We start from the raw sequence: 19,036 nt of genomic DNA on the forward strand, positions 1-19,036 counted from the left end.
ATAAGGAGACATTCTGGTAGTCGTCTGCAGTTCAACACTGCAGATGAAATATGAGTTGTCAGCTCATGTTCCTGTGCACACATGTACAGTCAAGCTCATGTTCGCTGATTCAGTTATTTAAAGCAGTCGTCACTGCGAGCTGTCAATCTGGCTGTGAAGCACTAAAATGGTCACACACTGATAAATGTGAACAGACGGTGTGTTTGTCAAGCCTTTCAGAATAGAAGTGCCAGTTTAAATATGTGAATAAGTTATTCCCCGCCTCTGCTAAAACACTTGATAAACATGGGTCCTGCAGACCTTGCATGTCATCCTCAATCCCAGTTGGGACCTATCATGTGGCTGCTTACAGCAGATTGTTGTTTGGCAGCAGATCCATAGTCCTGTCCTTCACACCTGCTCGGGTTACTCTGCTAATTCAGTTTTCCTCTCGGATCTTGCGTCTTATTTGTGCCCTGACATTCACAAGGCCTCGTATCCTACATAAGCAGTTGTTGGGCTAAAAGCCAAGGTGAGAGAGGGAGGGGGTTGGTGGGGGTGCAGTCTTCCATTTTTGCCCTGCATAGAGTGTGGTAGTAGCATACCGATCTATTAATATTGAATCAAGCAGGAAATACAATCTGCTCGCCCACTGTTCTCCATCTGGGGTCAGGAGATTAGCAGGAGCCAGGAGAATAAAATACATACACAAGCACATGCTGAGATATATACACATCCACACAAGCCTATTGAAGTGTCACAGGATTTATTTTTTATTTTTTTTCAAAGCTGGCGTGGGACTCCTGGTTGAGCTGGCAGCACTTCATGGCCTTTGGCACATGGATCATTTGTTTACATCACACTTACAAGAGGGAACGACCAGTGGCCACAGAAAACAATGCAAGGAGCTGAAATTTTCCATTCTCTAACCGTGTCTGGGAAGTGCACTGGTTTGTGTTTGTCTACCGGTAAAGAGTCGTGTTCCTGAAGGGGGAAGCAATGTTTGTTTTACATGTCCACAGATCGTAAAGCATTCGCTTCACTGTACATCCTAAGTGCCAAGGTGAAGCAACATCAGAATTAATTCAATCATTTTGGACTTGAAACGTGACTCAATTATCCACCATCATGCCCCATTCCTCTAATGCTCTGCTATCGAACCGACAAAGCAGTGCAGACTTGAGTGCCAGGTCTGTTGTGATAACAGGAATACAGGCTCCAACAAAAATGAAATTCTTCATCCGGTGTGGGTTGCAGAATCAGTGCCTCTAGCAGCAATACCATCAAGTCTATCACAGGAATCAGCATTTCATCTTCTTCAAGTGTAACCAGACAGTTTCTGTTGTGCACGAGCTCCCACTAATGCCCTCAGGACCTTAAAGGTACAGTGGATCAGTGGCTGATGGAAACAAGTAGAACAATGCTCAGGAAAATGTAGTGCCTTTGTGCTGTTATTAAATCTGGGGTAGGCAGTTTCATATTGTCTTCACTGGGCAAAAATTAAATAACAACCTTTGAGCGTCTTGTAATTCAAGAGGGTCGAAAGAACACTAGATATCTGTATATCCTCTTGGCTCTGTTTTCAGACTTTGGCCAATCACAGGTCATTTCAGAGAGAGGGTGTTTCCGTTGGCTTTTCTACAAATGCAGATGCACGTTCACGAATCTTTGGTGAAAGCCTGATTCAGTGGCGGAAATCCTGCAGAAAAGGGTTACTATTCCAGCATTAGCAACAACTGCTTGCACTGCAAAGCAACCCAAAAAGGAAGATGGACTTACCATAAAGAGAGTCTAAAAGTGAGTCAGACAAAAAATAATAGCTATACAATAATAGCAATGCATTTCAGGGATGGAGAGAAAATGTTACCGCAGCCTAAGGCTCATAGCGGTGGCCTCAAATTCCTGTTGAAGTAGCTAACGTTAGCTAAAGCCTCAAGGCACAGCATGTTCTTCACCTCACTGCCCGCAACAACAAACCACCTCGCTGGGAGGAGTGCTAGCAACAGCTCCACATACTGACCCCCCAGTCACGGGGTGCAGCAACCCAAATCCATCCAGCGCAAACCCCAGCTTCAGGGCACCGTAGAGCTCAGACTCCCTGCTCAATCAGGAAACTTTCTGTTGCTGCCATTACACAAGTAAGAACCAGGGCAGCAACTGGCCACCGGCCTGCTGTGACAGCCGGCTCTGGCCAAATAAGAGCTGCTACAGCTGCTGAACAGTCTGTCTGCTGAGAAGCTGCCTACTCTCCTCCTGGGATAGCAGTCCACAGCAGCGTGGAGAAAGGTGAAGGGACTGTGGGGTGGCTAGCTGGCTAATTGTCTCATTGAGGCAAGAAGGGGCTGAGCTACAAGTAAATAAATCAATGTATGGGAAACATTAGGTGACTGACATTTGCCCGTGGTCATCTGGTGGGAGGGGCTTAGAGTAGAGCTGCAGGATTATGGTGTATATTCAAATTCTGATGCTTTTATTTCTTTCCTTTTCCATATTTCTGCCTACTCAAGCATTAAACATGGCTGTTTTTCAAATCCAGTTACTTCAGACTTTAATCTGACTGTATAGTTTACATGTAAACATGATAATACTGGGAGATAACAGCTGTGCAAAAGCTCATTCGCAGAAAAGAAGATTGTAAACCCCTTGATAAACTCTGCGCCTACCATCACCTTTAACCCCTACTATCCACAACGGCTGAGTAATGAATCCCTCTTTACTGGAACTTAATCTGGATTCTTGTCTTTCACCTCTGGTGCAAGCTGCATCACAGCATCAAATTAAGCACGCAGAGAAGCTCTGGTGAGACATACCATTAACGAGTGTATTCTTATCCCCAATACAGTACATCGTCAATAGCAAGAGTGTTCTCACTGCTGAACATAATAACCTTTGACAACATTTTTAAAGACTTTTTATTGTTTGGTCATGTCATCTGTCTGAGTGAAATTCCTACATGAGTAGAGCCAGACTTTACTATGGCAACATAAATAATTGATCGTTGTCATCTGAATCATAGATGAAGTATCTGCTCGACAGCGTCGACTTTTGCTCTGGCGGCCAAGCAGCAGGAAATAAACAAGTGCTAATGGGATACTGATAGATCCCATACATACAGGAGCAGACTGCAGTCTGAATGAACAACACTTTCACTTCCTATTTATCTTCTATATTTACTGTGCAAGGCACCATCTTGACTGGAGCACTACGAGACAAAACCCTGTAAAGACAGTTGTCATCGATCAGCAGGAACAAAAGTCCCCTTCAGTGTTGCAGTAATTTAGGTCACGGCCTCATTTTCCTCAAATTGTTTCGACTTCTGCTATTTCCATCAACACAGTCACTTTTAATGCTCTCAATGATCAATGTGTCCAGAAACTTTTTACACCACTGTAATGGAACCGACTATTAAGTCAGGAATGTAACCGCAAATTAAGCTAATTTAGACACAGGAATTGATCTTACTCTGCTGCTGCGTAGTGCTCAAAAGAGTAATTTGAGAAATCTTTGGGAAATATGCTTATTTGCTTTCTTGCCAAAAGCAAAGAGAAGCTTAACATCACTCTCTTATGCTGAATATGAAGTTAGAGCCACGTTAGCTTAGCAGGTGGTTAGCTTAAAGTAGCGTAAAGACTGGAAGCAGGAGCTAGTCTGGCTCTGTAGCCTACTAGTGCAATAGAGTGTGCCAGTAAACCCGGAACTCCGTTAGCGCTTTTAGCACTTCCGGTTCTCTCGTCTAAAATTCAATACGTTTTTTGAATAGGATTTTGGTAAAATGCCTCAAATAAGGTCTGTGGTTAACAAAAGCTTAAGCGAGTTTCAGGTTTTGTTCTATGACATAAAACACATCAGTAAATACCCTACTTGTGAATTTTGAAGCTTTTACATGTCGTAAAAAAGGCGATTGCTAACAAGTTGCTCAATACGACATTAAACGTCATCACCACCGAACAAAACCTGTAAGTATCATAAACTTGTGTTAGCCACAGAGCTTATTTTCTGACATAATCCAAAACGCAATGCAAAAATCACATTCACTTACTCTTCCGGGAAATAGCGCAATGCTAAACTTGCGGGTTTTGACCATAGGGTTTTGACGTCAGCCCTGGCACACTCTATAGTTTGGTATGGTTCCAGTATGTATGTCACATTTTAGCTCTGTGCAGATTAAACAAACCTTGTGAGCTAGCTAGCTGTTTCCATTTTTTATGCTCAGCTAAGCTAACATGAAGCTATAGCCAGCAGCTAAGCTACATAGTCAGCTGCTGGCTATAGCTTCATATTTAGCACACAGGCAGGAGGCTAATAACAGGGAGACCCAGGGGAATGGAAAAGCAAAATGGCAGAATAGCACCATAAGGGAAGTTGGTAATGAAAATATACAGTGACCTATACAGTCTTGCTTTGGCCAGGACTGTTCCAGTTTCAAGCTGGGTGTCTTGAGTCCTGACAAACATCTGTAAAACACTAAATGTCCCATTTTACAACATTCACTATCAAATTTTCTCCGTTTTCACCACAATTCTATACTGTTGTTGTTTTCAGCATATACATAAACCTTCATCATGCTCTGCCCCACTGATTATTACCTAACCCAATATAGAAACATAAAAAATGCACCATGTGTCTGAATTCAACACTGATTTGTTTGTATGTGACAATCAGTGTGTCATTTTCACAACTTTTGCTATGACGCTTGTGGCTCTTTCTGACAAACAATTGGTAGGCAATGCTAACAGTTAGCTTCCATCCCAAAGATAAAGTCAGCCTTTTTTAAAGTGCTCCAACAGGCTTAGCCGACTCCTTCGTAAAGGAAATGGCAACAAAAATGCTGCATTCTGCACACACTGCAGGAGTAGGCACATTTTTGGTTGGAAATTCTGAAATAAAAGATCTTATCTAGACGGTCAAACATTGGCTAAACGGTGGCGAGTAGGAAGTAGCACCACTGTGACAAGGCCCCCAGGAAGTGTGCCAGGCTTTGAAGCCAATTTTACATAGTGGTCAAAAGTGGAAGTACACCATCCAGGTGTGTCACGTGATGCCATGGGACTCAGAATGACTTTTTCCCATAGACTTACACTAGGAAAGAGACATTTGTAAATCAGGTGATACATTTTTTTGAGCTTCACAACCCCCACAAACTGACTTCTTTCACCATCGTAATTTGATTCATTCGGTCCAGTAAGATTGGAATAAGAGCCGCAAGATTACATCATTTTATCCCCATTCAAGTTTGTGGATTGCTAAATCAGAAGTTCGCCGTTTGGCCAGCGGAAGTTAGCTGCCTGGCCACACTTGGCTGTGCTCTGCACTAGTGTGCCTGCTCTATGAGTCCCATATAGGCCCATTTATGCTCAACGTTAAATACGGATCCGGATACGGACGGAGCCTTCTGTCCGTGCTCCGCGTTCATTTCATCTGTATTTCTGCACGTTTCCATAAAGCTTATGGATACGGGCCAAATGGAGCAGTACCACCGCCATCCGTGGGGGCACTGTCAGTCCTCCAATCACAATGTATTTAACAGCCTCACCGACCAACGCCTCCTACAACGCTGCCTCTGTTTTTGTCTTTTATGCAAGAGGTACATTATCAATATCTCCTCCACAGTCGCCATGTTTGTTTTTGAGTTTATTGTTGTCATAAACTTTTGACGCTGGGCTGCCCCCTGGTGGATATATTTGTTAACATCCATGCCAACGTAAAGGACACATGGAAGTATGTGGACAGTGACGATAACATCGTTTGAAACGGACGTATACATTTCCGTACGTAAAGGGAGCATAAATGAGCCTTAACGCAGAAGATCCAGGTAATTCCAAACCGCGCAAATAGAGCATTTTTTGGTTTCATGCACCACTGACAGAATGAACGGGGTCCCTCCTCCAGCGCTGTATCCAGGGCTCTAAATATATCTGTGGTTGTGACCTATTTTAGTGGAGCAAATGCAGGTGACAGTCATCTGAAATGGGCAGCTCAGGAGGGGACCTTTGCCACCATCTGCTGAAACACAATCAGAGCTTTTTGTAAAGCTGGTTTTGTGTAGTTATGCAGTTTTCAAATTACCTACGTTGTTGTGGATTTTGGGAGACAAAAGATCATATTTTGTCTACTGAGGCAGGCACTGTTCATAGTGTTGAAAGGTGTGCTCAGTAGGTGTACTAAGCGCTGAATTAATTGTCCCCCATCTTGATGAAAACACGTATGGTGCAAGCACAAGCATGAGTGCATGCATGAATGTGCAGAGTCCTGGTTTGGGGGTTTGAAAATATGGTTATCTTAGGTAAATAGTAAAAGAAAAGACATTATTTTAAGGCGGTAAAACACTTCAGGGAGTGTGTGCTGCTTTCTAATGATCCGCTTCCTATGGAATAATCAAAGGCACCTTTAAATGACAGTCAAAGAGATGAACTCGTGAGGTGATGTGCTGAAGCAGCCTGCTCACCTTTCAAGCCAACGGTTTCGACACTAAAATCGGCACACCCTGGCAGAGACCTCATTCACATTCTTTCCTCCCTCTCTGTTTATCTTCCTCGCAGTTTATCTGTTCTCTTCCATTCAAACAATTACGCCCAATCGCTCTCCCACGCATGACTTCATTAAACACAAGCAATGTGTCCATTCAAGTCTCCAATTAAAGTAAACACAAGAACGCGAGGGTCTGGGTTATTCAGTAATGAATCAACAGATTAAGACAGCTGAATTGGGCTTTCATTTAGCTCTCTGGGCCTTTTATAGATACTTAATCCTTCATGGGAACATTTTTAAAGCGATAGTTTGATATTTTGGGAAGTCGTATTCTTGCCGAGAGCGAGATGAGAGGATTAATATCCCTCTCATGTCTATAACTTGAACATGAGGCTACAGCTAGAGGCTTGCAGCTCCTCTAAAGCTCACAATAAATAACACTGTTTTATCATGTTTGTATTAAAATCAATATCAAATGTAACATCGACAGGATGTAGGATTTTTTTTTTACAGTGACTTATGTACTGTTGCTGTTTCTAAGCCAGAGTAAGTGCCTGCTGGCTCCAGTTCCATACCTGAAAGTGGTATCGATCCTCACGTCTAACTCTTGGCAAGAAACCAAATAACTGCATTTCCCATAATGCTTTTTCTATTACGATAAAGCAGCAGTTAATTTACATCCAAAGTTGAGCATTAAATTTCACAGTATTGCTAAAACTCCCGCAAAAAAAGGTTTTGATAATTAAAAGTGTGTGACAAACCAGTGCAAGACCTAGCACATGCCCCAGATGTGCAAATTTTGTCTTCTTTTGTTTTTGCACTGCGAACTGTAAAATATTTGCAAAAATACAAAATTACTGGAAATGTAAAATAGACTACATGTGGCTTTCTTTTGGACTGTACTGCTTGCAGAGTCACTTTCTTCCTGGAGTGCACCAGGGAGCTTATTTTAAGCCCGACTGGGCCAAGGTCATGAATTCATCCTTGGCCCACAAATAATTCCTGTTTTTGTTTCAAGCCTCTATCTACACTCAGACAGATACTGTATCTTAGAGACAGATTACTTACAGAAAACATTCCCATGCAAACAGAGAAACAAACATTACCATGCTGGGAATATATTTTAGGATGATATAATATGCATTACTTGGGCCTTTAAAAATGTTTTCACCCTTCTCATTCTGATCACGTTTGATAGTGTGAGACTCTATCGGTGTATGAGCAGCTGAGCAGTGCCTCTGGGGCAAGGATATGGCTTTTAGGTGTCTTCCTTTAACCCAGATTCAGCTCTAATTTTAAATATAAACTTATGTAACCCATTTGATTACTTCAATACTTTAAGAAAAACCCATTCTGACTCATAAAATATACCTCTGCAGTTCGTAACCTGAAATTTCCCCCAAAGGTAGAAGCACGCATTACCTTGTCAGCTGCGGCTGTCAAGTCCTGAATCCACAGTATTGGTATTACACAGACTGCAGGGTCGGCTGAATGACAGAAAAAAAAAAAAAAAATCAAAATCACACATAGAACTGGGTTTCCAAAAGAGGCAGGGAAGCCAAAGACACAATTTCACGTGGTCACTGTCCTTGTAGCACTCTCTGCAAACATTGGTTAACCAATAACAGGGAGCATTTGAATAACAGAAACTGGTGCCACAGTTGATCCCAATTTAAATACAAGCAGCGCAGACTGTCGGCAAACATATGTTAACTTATGACAGGATGGGCTGGAAAATCAGTTTGGCCTGTAACATTTTAAAAGTACAGTAAACTATTCGAACACGTCACATGAAGGAGTAACTGTCTGGCTGTCTAGGATTATTCTATAACATGCCTGGGGATCAGATGTGGCAGAAAACAGAGATAAAAGGAGATATTCGATATGTATATGTATTTACCGTACAACTTCAATTAAAAGCCTAGTCCCAATTAAACACCCAGCCCCTATTATTGGCCCAGTGTGGCTACGCTTGACAAATAAAGGCCTGTCTCAATTAGAGGCCTGGTCTGGCTATCAAGCAGTTCATTTTTCTAGAAATTCTTTGGATGTATAAAACCGGCTTTTCATAAAAAATTATCCAAGTTGTGAATATTGTTTTAACAGGATAAAGTCAGTATTCCAGGTGCCATAACCCTCTCTGATGCACTGTCCGTCTGCGCTAGATCAAATGATTGATTCATATTTGATGTTATTTGAAGCCTAATTTTTATAAAAGTAATATTTATACTGGTTCCAATAAACAATGTGGTTGTATTTCCTGATCTTTGCTGAGCAACAGTTTTGTGTAAAAGGAAAATATAAGCCTGCTGAGTCCAGTGACTTAAACAAATAATGGCCCGGGCTACTGATCAAAGTTTTATGGTACATAAGATATTTTAAGCATGGAAACATGATGTTTGTTTCTCTGTTTGAGTGTTTGCAAATTTGATCTGAAATGTCTTCCAATACTTTATGGTAATTATTACAGAATATTGCACGCAGCACAGTATATTTAACTCTTGAAGTGGACAGGTGAACATGCATTGCATGCGAAGACATTTTCAAAAAGTCCGTATCCAAAGTCAAATTGTCCAAAAACATATGAATACACAGCCGTCTGTTACTCAACGGGCCTCATGCAGGAACCAAAAGTTTTTCAGTATTTTTGTTTATATCCATGATTTGCTTACAAATGTTTTCTTATATTTCTCTCCTCTCTTGGAGGAGAGGAAACATAAGATTTATATTCAGGAACATAAAAAATATGGAAGTTCACCTGGGGCACATTCAATCTGAAAACACTGTGCACCGTTTTGCTAGACTTTCCAGACTGAACGACGTATCTCTCAACACTGTGCAACAGGCTTTGAGGTATGATTTTTTTCACATTTGGTGGGCATGTCTGAAGTGTTACCCACAGCAGCGACATGTATATAAATCAAGTTCTGGCAGTTTTGGCAACATAGTTTTCCCATGCCAATACAGCACCTTTGAAATGAATTGAATTAGATTCTGCCCACTGGTAGGAGGCCCTGGGGCAGACCCAGGACACGCTGGAGGGGGTTACATATCTCGTCTGGCCTGGGAACGCCTTGGGGTCCCCCAGGAGGAGCTGGAAAGCATTGCAGGGTAGAGGGGGGTGCTTTGCTTGGCCTCCTGCCCCTATGACCCTGCCCCGGATATGCGGATGAAAATGGATGGATGGATGGATTCTGCCGTATAAAAAGGCAGCACACTTGCACAACACAACAGGGTGTTCGACACATCCCTGTTTCTGTTTAAATAAACATTTTGCTAGATTTTGTTGGGGCTAAACGCAGCCCAGATTTGGACGGTTGGTGCATCTGGAGTTGCCTTCTCTCTTTTTTTGTCTCTTAACAGAAAATGAGGAGAAAATACAAGTAAAAATGTTGCTGCATGAGGCCTGTTCTCTCATTAGACTGAGCGTCAGGCAGAGGAATAGTGTGTTTGTTGCAGCAAAATTTGCATAATGCTCATCATCATGACATTTGCAAAACGTTAAGTACTGTAACTCCAAGCCATAACGCCACAACCCACAGAAAACACAAACAACAAGCAAAAGGTCAAAGCTCTGGGTCATGCAGGGTCACATTTACACCACAGTTGGCTTCTATTATTTCAGAATTACTGAATGAAAGCTCTTTCTCAAACCACTATGATCTTTAAAATTTGATAATTCTGCTGTTTATTTGTGGTTGAAACAATACCACACAAGTCATTTCCAGCCATGCCAGACCAGAGCCAGAAGGATTGCGTGTTTGCAAACACAAGATTGTCCAGAAGATTATGGGCTGGATGCATCATGTGATAATATAAGGCCAAAGTAGAGCCTGGGGGAAACATACAGGCTTAGACTGCTGCCGGCTGCCGCTTAATGAGGTGGCAACAACAGGAAGTCCCATTTGAAAGAAACAGGAACAGGGCTGTACATTGTCAGCACAGTACATGTAGTCTGTGTAGAAAATGTGAATTACAAACATTTCCATCAGACAGGATACATGTGATCATTCCTTCGTTAGCTTTGATGTCAACATCAAACACAGTGAGAAATGTAGGAAAAATAAAAAATAATTTGCTGTGATAGAGCCAGAAGAATAAGATGAATTAGAGCTGTTGTGCAGCATTGAGTGAGGGCCAGGAATTTTGAGGAGGAAGAAGAAGATGGAGGAAGAGGAGTGCCAGGCTGAGAAGGCATTAGCGTGTTTATTCTGCATCGCCCAGAGTTTGAGCTCGCAATCTTAGACATCAACGGCAAGTCATGATCTTGTTGAGCTACCAGCCAAGTGACAAATCACACTATGGCTTCAACAATCACCAGGGCTGCATGTAAAGGTAGACTTCAACTATCCATCCATTTTCATCTACTTATCAGGGGTCAAGTCGTAGGGGCAGTAGGCCAAGCAAAGCATTCCAGACGTACTTCTCCCCAGCAATGCTTTCCAGCTCCTCCCTGGGGACCTCAAGGCGTTCCCAGGCCAGACGAGGTGTAATCATATGAGATATGTAATCCCTCCAGCCTATTCTGGGTCTGCCTCAGGGTCTTCTACCAGTGGGACATGCCCAGAACACCTCTAATGGGAGGCGTCCAGGGGCGTCCTGATCAGATGCCTGAACCACCTCAAATGACCCCTTTCAACGCAAATGAGCAGCGGCTCTACTCCGAGCTCCTTCAGTTAGTGTAAAAAAAAAATCAGTAATCCATCCATTTTCATAACCGCTTAGCCTGTTGAGGGTCACGGGGGGGCAGGAGCCTATCCCAGCTGACATTGTGCGAGAGGTGGGGTACACCCTGGACAGGTCACCAGACTATCACAGGGCTGACACATAGAGACAGACCACCATTCACACCTACAGCCAATTTAGAGTCACCAATTAACCTGAATGTCTTTGGACTGTGGGAGGAAGCCGGAGTACCCAGAGAAAACCCACGCTGACACGGGAAGAGCATGCAAACTCCACACAGAAGGGCTCCCCGACCCTGGGTTTGAACCAGCAGGCGACAATGCTAACCACTTCACCACCATGCCACCCATTGGAGATTTCATTAGCGAGACTTTGCCGTAGCTGTTTACAATACAATGGAGGACAGTCTGATTTGGTGTTGTTTGAGTGAAAAATGTGGACTTAAGTTTAATTTAAGTGTTGGACTTCATAATTCCTGCAGCTTGAAGCATCTGAACATGAAAAGTGAAAGTGAAAGCTGCAAAGTTGTAGCACAAACAACTGATTTGTTATACATTTAGATGTTTCCTGTTGCGCCACCATGAGGAATATTACGCCCAGACTTTAGCTGAGGAAGTTTGGCATGGACTGGTTGATTTATTTTTACTAATGGTAAAGCAGATTTCATGGTAGACAGAAAAATAACATAAAGCAAAACTCAGCTATTCATAAGGAGCTCAGCAGAATACACTTGCAAAAACATAGTACATTTTTAAATATGTGGTATAAAACAACATATGGTGCCATAAACAGCAAAGTCAAAAAGAGCTCATGAGTCAGTGTGGGAAACGGCACAAAACTAGTCGTCACCTGCTCTTCTCTCAATGTGTCAACCCTCTTATCAACTCGCGCTTTCACACCTTCACACATCTAGACTCTCTGTCTCTGTCACTCATGCTCACACACACACTGTCTTTCACATCCCCATGTGTGTGTGTGTGTGTGTGTGTGTGTGTGTGTGTGTGTGTGTGTGTGTGCGCGCATACTTGATGTTTGATGTCTCGGTAGGACGGCAGGAGGTCGGCAAAGCAGCTGCAGAAATCCTGCAAAGCTTTTTTATGTGTGTGCGGGGCTGGAGTTTGTGAGCAGGAAAGGCAGCAGGCAGGTCGTCACAAGCACGGTTCACACACTGTGAATAAAAGACAAGTAATTAGCCTGAGGTCAGGTTATGATCTCCGCCACCAGCCGTTCACATGATCTGATTTCATGCATTCTTCCAGATTTCTCTTGTCTATAATAAATTATTTCATGACCTGATTTACTTAAAGCCTTAAAGCCACACAGAGGCTTCATTGCTTTTGTTTCTTCTTGTAAACACATTTAGAAATTGAGAAGTGAGGCAACGTGACCTCTTTAATTAGAAGAGACTGCAATAAATTAAGGAAATTAGCGGTTTAATACCATTTGCTTTGTTGATTTTTAACCAGAATCAGCCATTAAGATGGGTTTAATACAATTTGAGCCACACAAAAAGCGACCATTATCAGCCTGGGAAGGAATGAAGACATTGAGTCATGTGTTTACTCACTGAGGTTGACAGTAATCTCTGTTTGCTCTGACCTGCAGTTCACCTGTGTTCAGACTGTAGGGCCATGTAACCATGACAGTGGTCTCATAGCCTCGAGTCAAGCTCTGCTCTCAACAGCTTTAAATCGTGAGGTGTGAATCAGTGTGTGCCCCTGTTAATGGACAAGTGGCTCATGTCTGACCTTCAACTCCAGAGGAGCTTTTTGGCAGTTAAGTCCACTCTCTGTGACGTGGTAATGATTAATGTGAGCGAAAGACTTCAAAAGCGAAGAGGACAGATCCAAGTCCTAACAGGTGATGTCATATCAGTATATGGAATATTTTATTGATCCGGGATATTAGGAGAAGTAGAGTTGATCTTGTAGATAAGCAAAGATTGAAGATAACAGCTTTCAAGACGGGGTCATCCCTATGTTTCCCGGGTTCTATGTTCCCCACTCAACCAAAAAGGGTTCTATGTTTCCTGCTTGGTTGAGGAACATAGAACCTTTTTTGCAGGGTTAAGTGGGGAACATGGAACCCGGGAAACATAGATACGCTCCCTTTAAGACAATCATTTATGTCAAATCTCTGCCAGGTCTCACTATGCTTTGGCAACACTGTCGCCCCCCTATCAGTCAATTGACCCTTTACTAAGTCCTGCCCCCAGACGCAGACTGGCCAGTCATAATGTGGCATCAGGCTGGCTCAGACCAGGGTCCGACAACAACACAGCTGTGCTCCATTGACTCTAATGCAGCTTTCAGATTTCCTTCATTTTCAGGCTGGTTTTGTGGATTTGGAGCTAAATGTTGTGCCTGGGGCACGTCGTGTATTAATGATACTCGTTACCTGGAGAGGTTGGAAAAAGATATACGTTTCTTCCCTGTTCCAAAACCAAAATGAAACTCTGAAAAGTGTAGGGTTAGTTAGCTAGCTACTGAAGATATAGCCTACTGAATGTATACACATGCTGCTTTTGCTTTTTAATGATTATAACAGTGAAACAAAGACCGACCCTGCTGTACAGGAGCCAGTGAAGGGAAGCAGGGAAACTTTGCTGATATTCAACCAGCTGTGTGTCATCACAGTGTGCGCAGATGAACGTTGTTTGACCCTGAGGGGTCAATTTGAATGTAGTCTCGCTCACCAGACCTTTCTCAAGAAAATTAAGGTCTGGCTGGGCCGACTCTCACTTTAAGATTGGAGAAAAAACTCCCCGGCTGCTTGTATTTCTTTCAACCAATCACATTCGTTCTGGGCGGTGCCACAGCAATGGTGCGCTTGCAAAAATATTGCCGGGGGGAAACAGGTTTTGGTGTAACACGCCCACAAAAATATCGCCTACAGGACGCGAACCATGTCAGAAAAATGGCTACATCCCCGCAAGATCAAACACCGCAAAAGTTAGTAAAGGACGTGTTGAAAACGGTTGAAAACTGCTACACAACCGGAGGTGGTAGGGCGGGACTTCAGCGGGTGGCTCGTTCCGCCCAATGAGAGGCTGATCTATGCAGCGAACTTCCACCCACTCAGACTAGTTTGAATGAAACTTTCAGAGTCACTCTCAGGTACTCATGAGGACGTATCCTGCAAGTTTCATGATGATTGGCCTAACGATCATGGAGTCAGGTCTATTTATGTGCTGATAAGCTTGGTCCAATAATGATCCACAGAAGATGTGGTACAAATTGGACCTCTGGTTTAGGACAAGATGTCACAAATGTGTTTTTCAAAAGATCAACAGTGGCAGAGAATCTAGTCTTTAATGGTTCAAGGTTTTTTTGTAAAGCACACTGAGCTTTCAAGTCAATCCGACCTTTTGATTTAAGAGTTATGACTGTTCAAAGTTGACCTTTAATTATAGTGCCCCCATGGGTCATATTTTTTGAGCAGCATTTGCACACTGTTTGCGGTTTATTGCTGGATAGTTAGGGTTTTATTGTATTTCATTGATGTCTATTTTATGGTATTAGTATTTTTACTTTAGTGTTGGAACGACCCTCCGCAAACACTGTTTCATTTTATCTGCATCACTGTTGTATGTTTGGTGAGAGGACATTTAAAGCCTGCTTTGATTTGAGTTGATTCAATCATATTACAGTATTACAACAACCTCCCCCAGGAGAAAACAAATGAGGAACTTTCACCAGGGGAAGCAGGAAGAGAAACTGATAGTCAAATAAAAACAAAAGATATTGGGAACTACTCTAATTTTTGATGTAAACAAGTCCCCAGTATCACACCCAATTCTGAGTACAACATCTGCCCCTGAAAAATCAGCTTTACTATAAGTGTAACCAACCAGAGTTAAAGGGACAGTTCACCCTAAATCAAAAATCATTTTTCCTCTTACCTGTAGTGCTGTTTATCAATCTAGATTGTTTTGGTGTGAGTTGCTGAGTGTTGGAGAGATGTCTGCCTTCTCTGCGATGTAACTGAATGTAAAAACAGACTTTGTTGTGAGCAGTTTCATGTAGGACCTATTTTCTTTCTAAACTACACCCAGCAACTGTATCACCACGCAGAAGAAAGCGTCTACTCATGGACGAGACGTTTGTGCTTGTGATGGTGCGAGATGTAAACATTCATGGCGTCCTCCTCAGCTGAGCTGTGAGGTTAGCTCGCTCTGTGGTGCTAGGTGAGCTAGCAGTAGATGCACGCCTCCTTCTGCGCTGTGATACCATTGGCGGGTGTCGTTCAATAGGAAGAAAATAGTTCCTACATGAAACTGCTCACAACAAGGTCTGTGGATTATCTTGAGTGATCGGATCATGATTTCTGGAAAGAGACATTGCTTTTTGTTTTTTAAGTGTATTTTTTGGCACCACAAGCTGAGTGCCATCTTGTTCCACTCTCTACGGCCGATATCTCCAACACTCAGCAAGTCACACCAAAATAATCTAGACTGATAAATAGCACTACAGGTAAAAGATAAAAAATTTTTAAAAAAATAAAAATAAAAAATTTTGATTTGGGGTGAACTGTCCCTTCAACGTCTATTAACACTTAAAATGCACCCCCACCCCCAAACTAGTTTCACTGAGGAAGAATAATGTTTCCTGTTTCGCAAGCAACCCATGATAGAGCTGTGGCATCAGCACAAAACACTGTCTGTATTTATCTGGTAAAAGGCCCTGTGCGATTCAGGAGGGTTGGTACAGTAGCAGTGCAGCAGTTGTAACAAGTACGAGCTAATGAGTCAACATCCCAGTCATTCATAATGATTTACATCATCAAATGTGAGAAATCAGACACAAGTGGTAGTAAAAGCAGAAGGTGTCGTGGGTGTTGTCAAGAAATCTGAAAGTCTTTAACGTAGCACGTCACAGCACTGCACATGGCGATATGTTCTTTACAGGAAACCAGTACCCACTTTCCTGTCAGATACTACAGATAAATATCAGTTTCAAAAAGTGTTAAACCACAGTCGTCAGGAGACAGCTGGAAACGGTTGTCAACCAAGTCAAAAATAAAACTACACACATCAATGAATTAGTCAGTTAAAAATAAAGTCTAAACATAGAAAGTTTCATACATTTCCTTAACTCTCTATCAGTTAGCAAACATTTCTATTTTCCTTTTATCATCAATCAATCAATCAATGGATACAAACTATTAAAAATTAACGTCTAGTACACCTCCCACACATTTAATAATTTATCTAACCCCTGTTTTCCCCACACATTTCCTATTGTATTCAACTATGCTGGGGCTCAGTATGTTTAACACAATAAGCACCGGCCTTTTTCATACTGTAATGAAACAAGTTGCAAACTCCATGCAGAGGGGCTCCTCCACCCCGGGGTTCGAACCAGCAACCCCATTCACCTTCCTTAAAAACACCCCCTTTTGTCTGTTGGTCTTGAACAATAGTCTGCTGCCTGTCTCGCCAAGGTGTCACGCCATCCAGCACCCCCTCCTCCTCCTGATGAGCAGCTCATATACATGTAATCCGAACAGTCACCTTATGTCACCCTTGAAATGCTGATATAATACATGTGAACCATACAGATGTAACGTCTCTGTGGTTTGCAGAAATGCGTAATGCATTAATATGTCTTGTAAACTTTATATAATACTATTATCATAATATTTAGTGTTACTGTATGCTGTAAGGTGTGGAAAAGGCCAAAGCTTTGAGTTATTTGCTCATCAAACACCTGCTGGTGACTCCACAACCTGTTACCGAGTGCATATAAGGACACCAGCACTGTTTTATGGCCGTTGTGAGGAAACAAGCTCAGCAAACGACTGGTTAATTCCAGTGTCTGAAAATCAGACATCAATAGCACAAAGTAACCTGAGCTCTGTCACTTGACCACCATGTGACCGGTCTGAGGGGGTTGTAGACAATAATACCCTACAAACAGAGGGACTTGAGGGAGCCACAGCTGCCGGGTCACAGAGAGGGGTGAGAGATGGTGTGAGAGTTTAGATATGGAGGCGTGCTGAGAGATAGTGTGATAACAATCAGCGAGCCATTTGTTTGCATGTTGTTAATGACTGTATTCAACAGCAGCAAACACGACACTGACACATTATATTTTTAAGTTGACATGGTGAACATGTTAAAGGGACAGTTCACCCTAAATTAAAAATACATGTTTTGCCTTTTACCTGTAGTGCTGTTTATCAATCTAGATTGTTTTGGTGTGAGTTGCCGAGTGTTAGAGATATCAGCCGTAGAGATGTCTGCCTTCTCTTTGCTAAAATGGAACTAGATGGCACTCAGCTTGTGGTGCTCAAGTGCCAAAAAATACATTTAAGAACTCAACAGCAATGTCTCTTTCTAGAAATTATGACACAGTTACTCAAGATAATCCACAGACCTTGATGTGAGCAAGCAGCAAACTCAAGGGCTGAAAAATGAAACCACAGCAGAAGTGCCAAAAGCTGCAGTTCCTCAAACAGCCACTTGAGGCTGGCTCCAGAGGCGAGTCAATCCCCACAGGCCCTCATGTTAAAGCTGCAGTAGGTAGAAAGCCTGAAAACGGTTGATTTTTGAGTCTCATCTGAGTTAGGTGTCGTTCGTCTCTGCCCTGAGCCCCTCCTACCAGACGAACATGCGAGTATTTTATCCTACTTGGTTCTATTTCTCCCTCTCTGGGAGCCTCAGCTCTCCCTCACCGTGCAGCAGCCCTCCCCATCCCTCCCTCGCGGCCCCGCACATATACCCCCAAGGCTCGGCTCTCGCTCTCCGCGGAGAGCCCTCAGCTCCGCTCCCACAGCCGACCCTCACGGCCTCCGGCCGGGCCTGGCCTCACCTCACCCTTCCCCTCCCTGCGGGGCTCCGGGGAACCGAGTTCTGTCTTCCTTTTTTTGGGTTGTTTAGCCGTGTTGCTAAATGCTGGAATAGCTATTTTACCTGGTGCACTGTTCGCCATTGCCGCTTGCTCTCCCCTTCTGCCAGCGGCACGGGAACGCGCATATGCAGTAGAACAGTCAATTGAAAAGCAGTGGTCTGAACTGACCTTTGATTGGTTTATGCACATCGACACAATACTGATTCTTGAGAGGCTGAACACAGAGCCATGGTGAGGTGCAGAAACCTACTGTTTGCCTCAGACCACTTGATTTACATTATGCTTAGAGGATATTATACAATTTTTACTCAGTTATACCAAAACAATGTTGCCTACTGGAGCTTTAAAATGCCAAATTTACAGCAGGAAAAAACATGTTTAGAGCCTGGTACACACTATTAATTTCCCATTCATGACCACATTTTATTAAGGCTTAAAGTTACACATAATTAGAGCAGGGCCACCCTCTTATTCAAATTTCTTTCTGGCTTCAAAAAATCAAGATGGCAATGGCAAAAATGCCAAACTCCATGGCTGAAGACAGGAGTTCACAAAACAATAACGTCACCGTCCTATACATACAGTATATAGTCTGTGTTTGTGAGCAGTTTCATATAGGAACTATTTTCCATTAACCAAACTACACCCGCCAACTGTATCACTGCCCAGATGGAAGCATACATTTACTGCTAGCTCACCTAGCACCACTGAGTAAGCTAATGTTTACACCCCACACTGTCTTGAGTACGACCCTCTTGTCCATAAGTAGATGCACCCTTCCTTCGCTTGGTGATACAATCAGCGATTCATGGACAGGAGGGTCCTGCTCATGACAACAAAAGATGTAAACACCAGTGGCGTTCTACTTGGCTGAGCTGGAAAGTCTGCTAGCTTAGTGGTGCTAGGTGAGCTAGCAGTAGATGCACACTTCCTTCTGCACAACAATACGGTTGTCAAATGCAGTTAAATAGAGGGAAAATAGAGCTATCTAACGTTATAGCTCAGCCGAGTAAGATGCCATTAATGTTTACATCTCACACTCTCACAAGCAT

At 42.8% G+C, this 19,036-nt stretch overlaps 1 protein-coding gene across 1 annotated transcript in view; it reads right to left on the reverse strand.

The window, feature by feature from the left end:
- Positions 1-12,301, reverse strand: part of st3gal3b (ST3 beta-galactoside alpha-2,3-sialyltransferase 3b) — a 79,601-nt gene extending 67,300 nt beyond the window's left edge. The window contains exons 1-2 of the mRNA XM_049599072.1: positions 12,159-12,301; positions 7,870-7,934 (exon numbers count right to left, since the gene is read on the reverse strand). The gene's annotated coding sequence lies outside the window, so the exon portion shown is untranslated. The remainder of the gene's footprint in view (positions 1-7,869; positions 7,935-12,158) is intronic.
- Between the last annotated feature and the right edge of the window lie 6,735 nt (positions 12,302-19,036).

The sequence above is a fragment of the Epinephelus fuscoguttatus genome, linkage group LG15 (genome assembly GCF_011397635.1).
Source record: "Epinephelus fuscoguttatus linkage group LG15, E.fuscoguttatus.final_Chr_v1".
Taxonomy (NCBI): Eukaryota; Metazoa; Chordata; class Actinopteri; order Perciformes; family Serranidae; genus Epinephelus; species Epinephelus fuscoguttatus.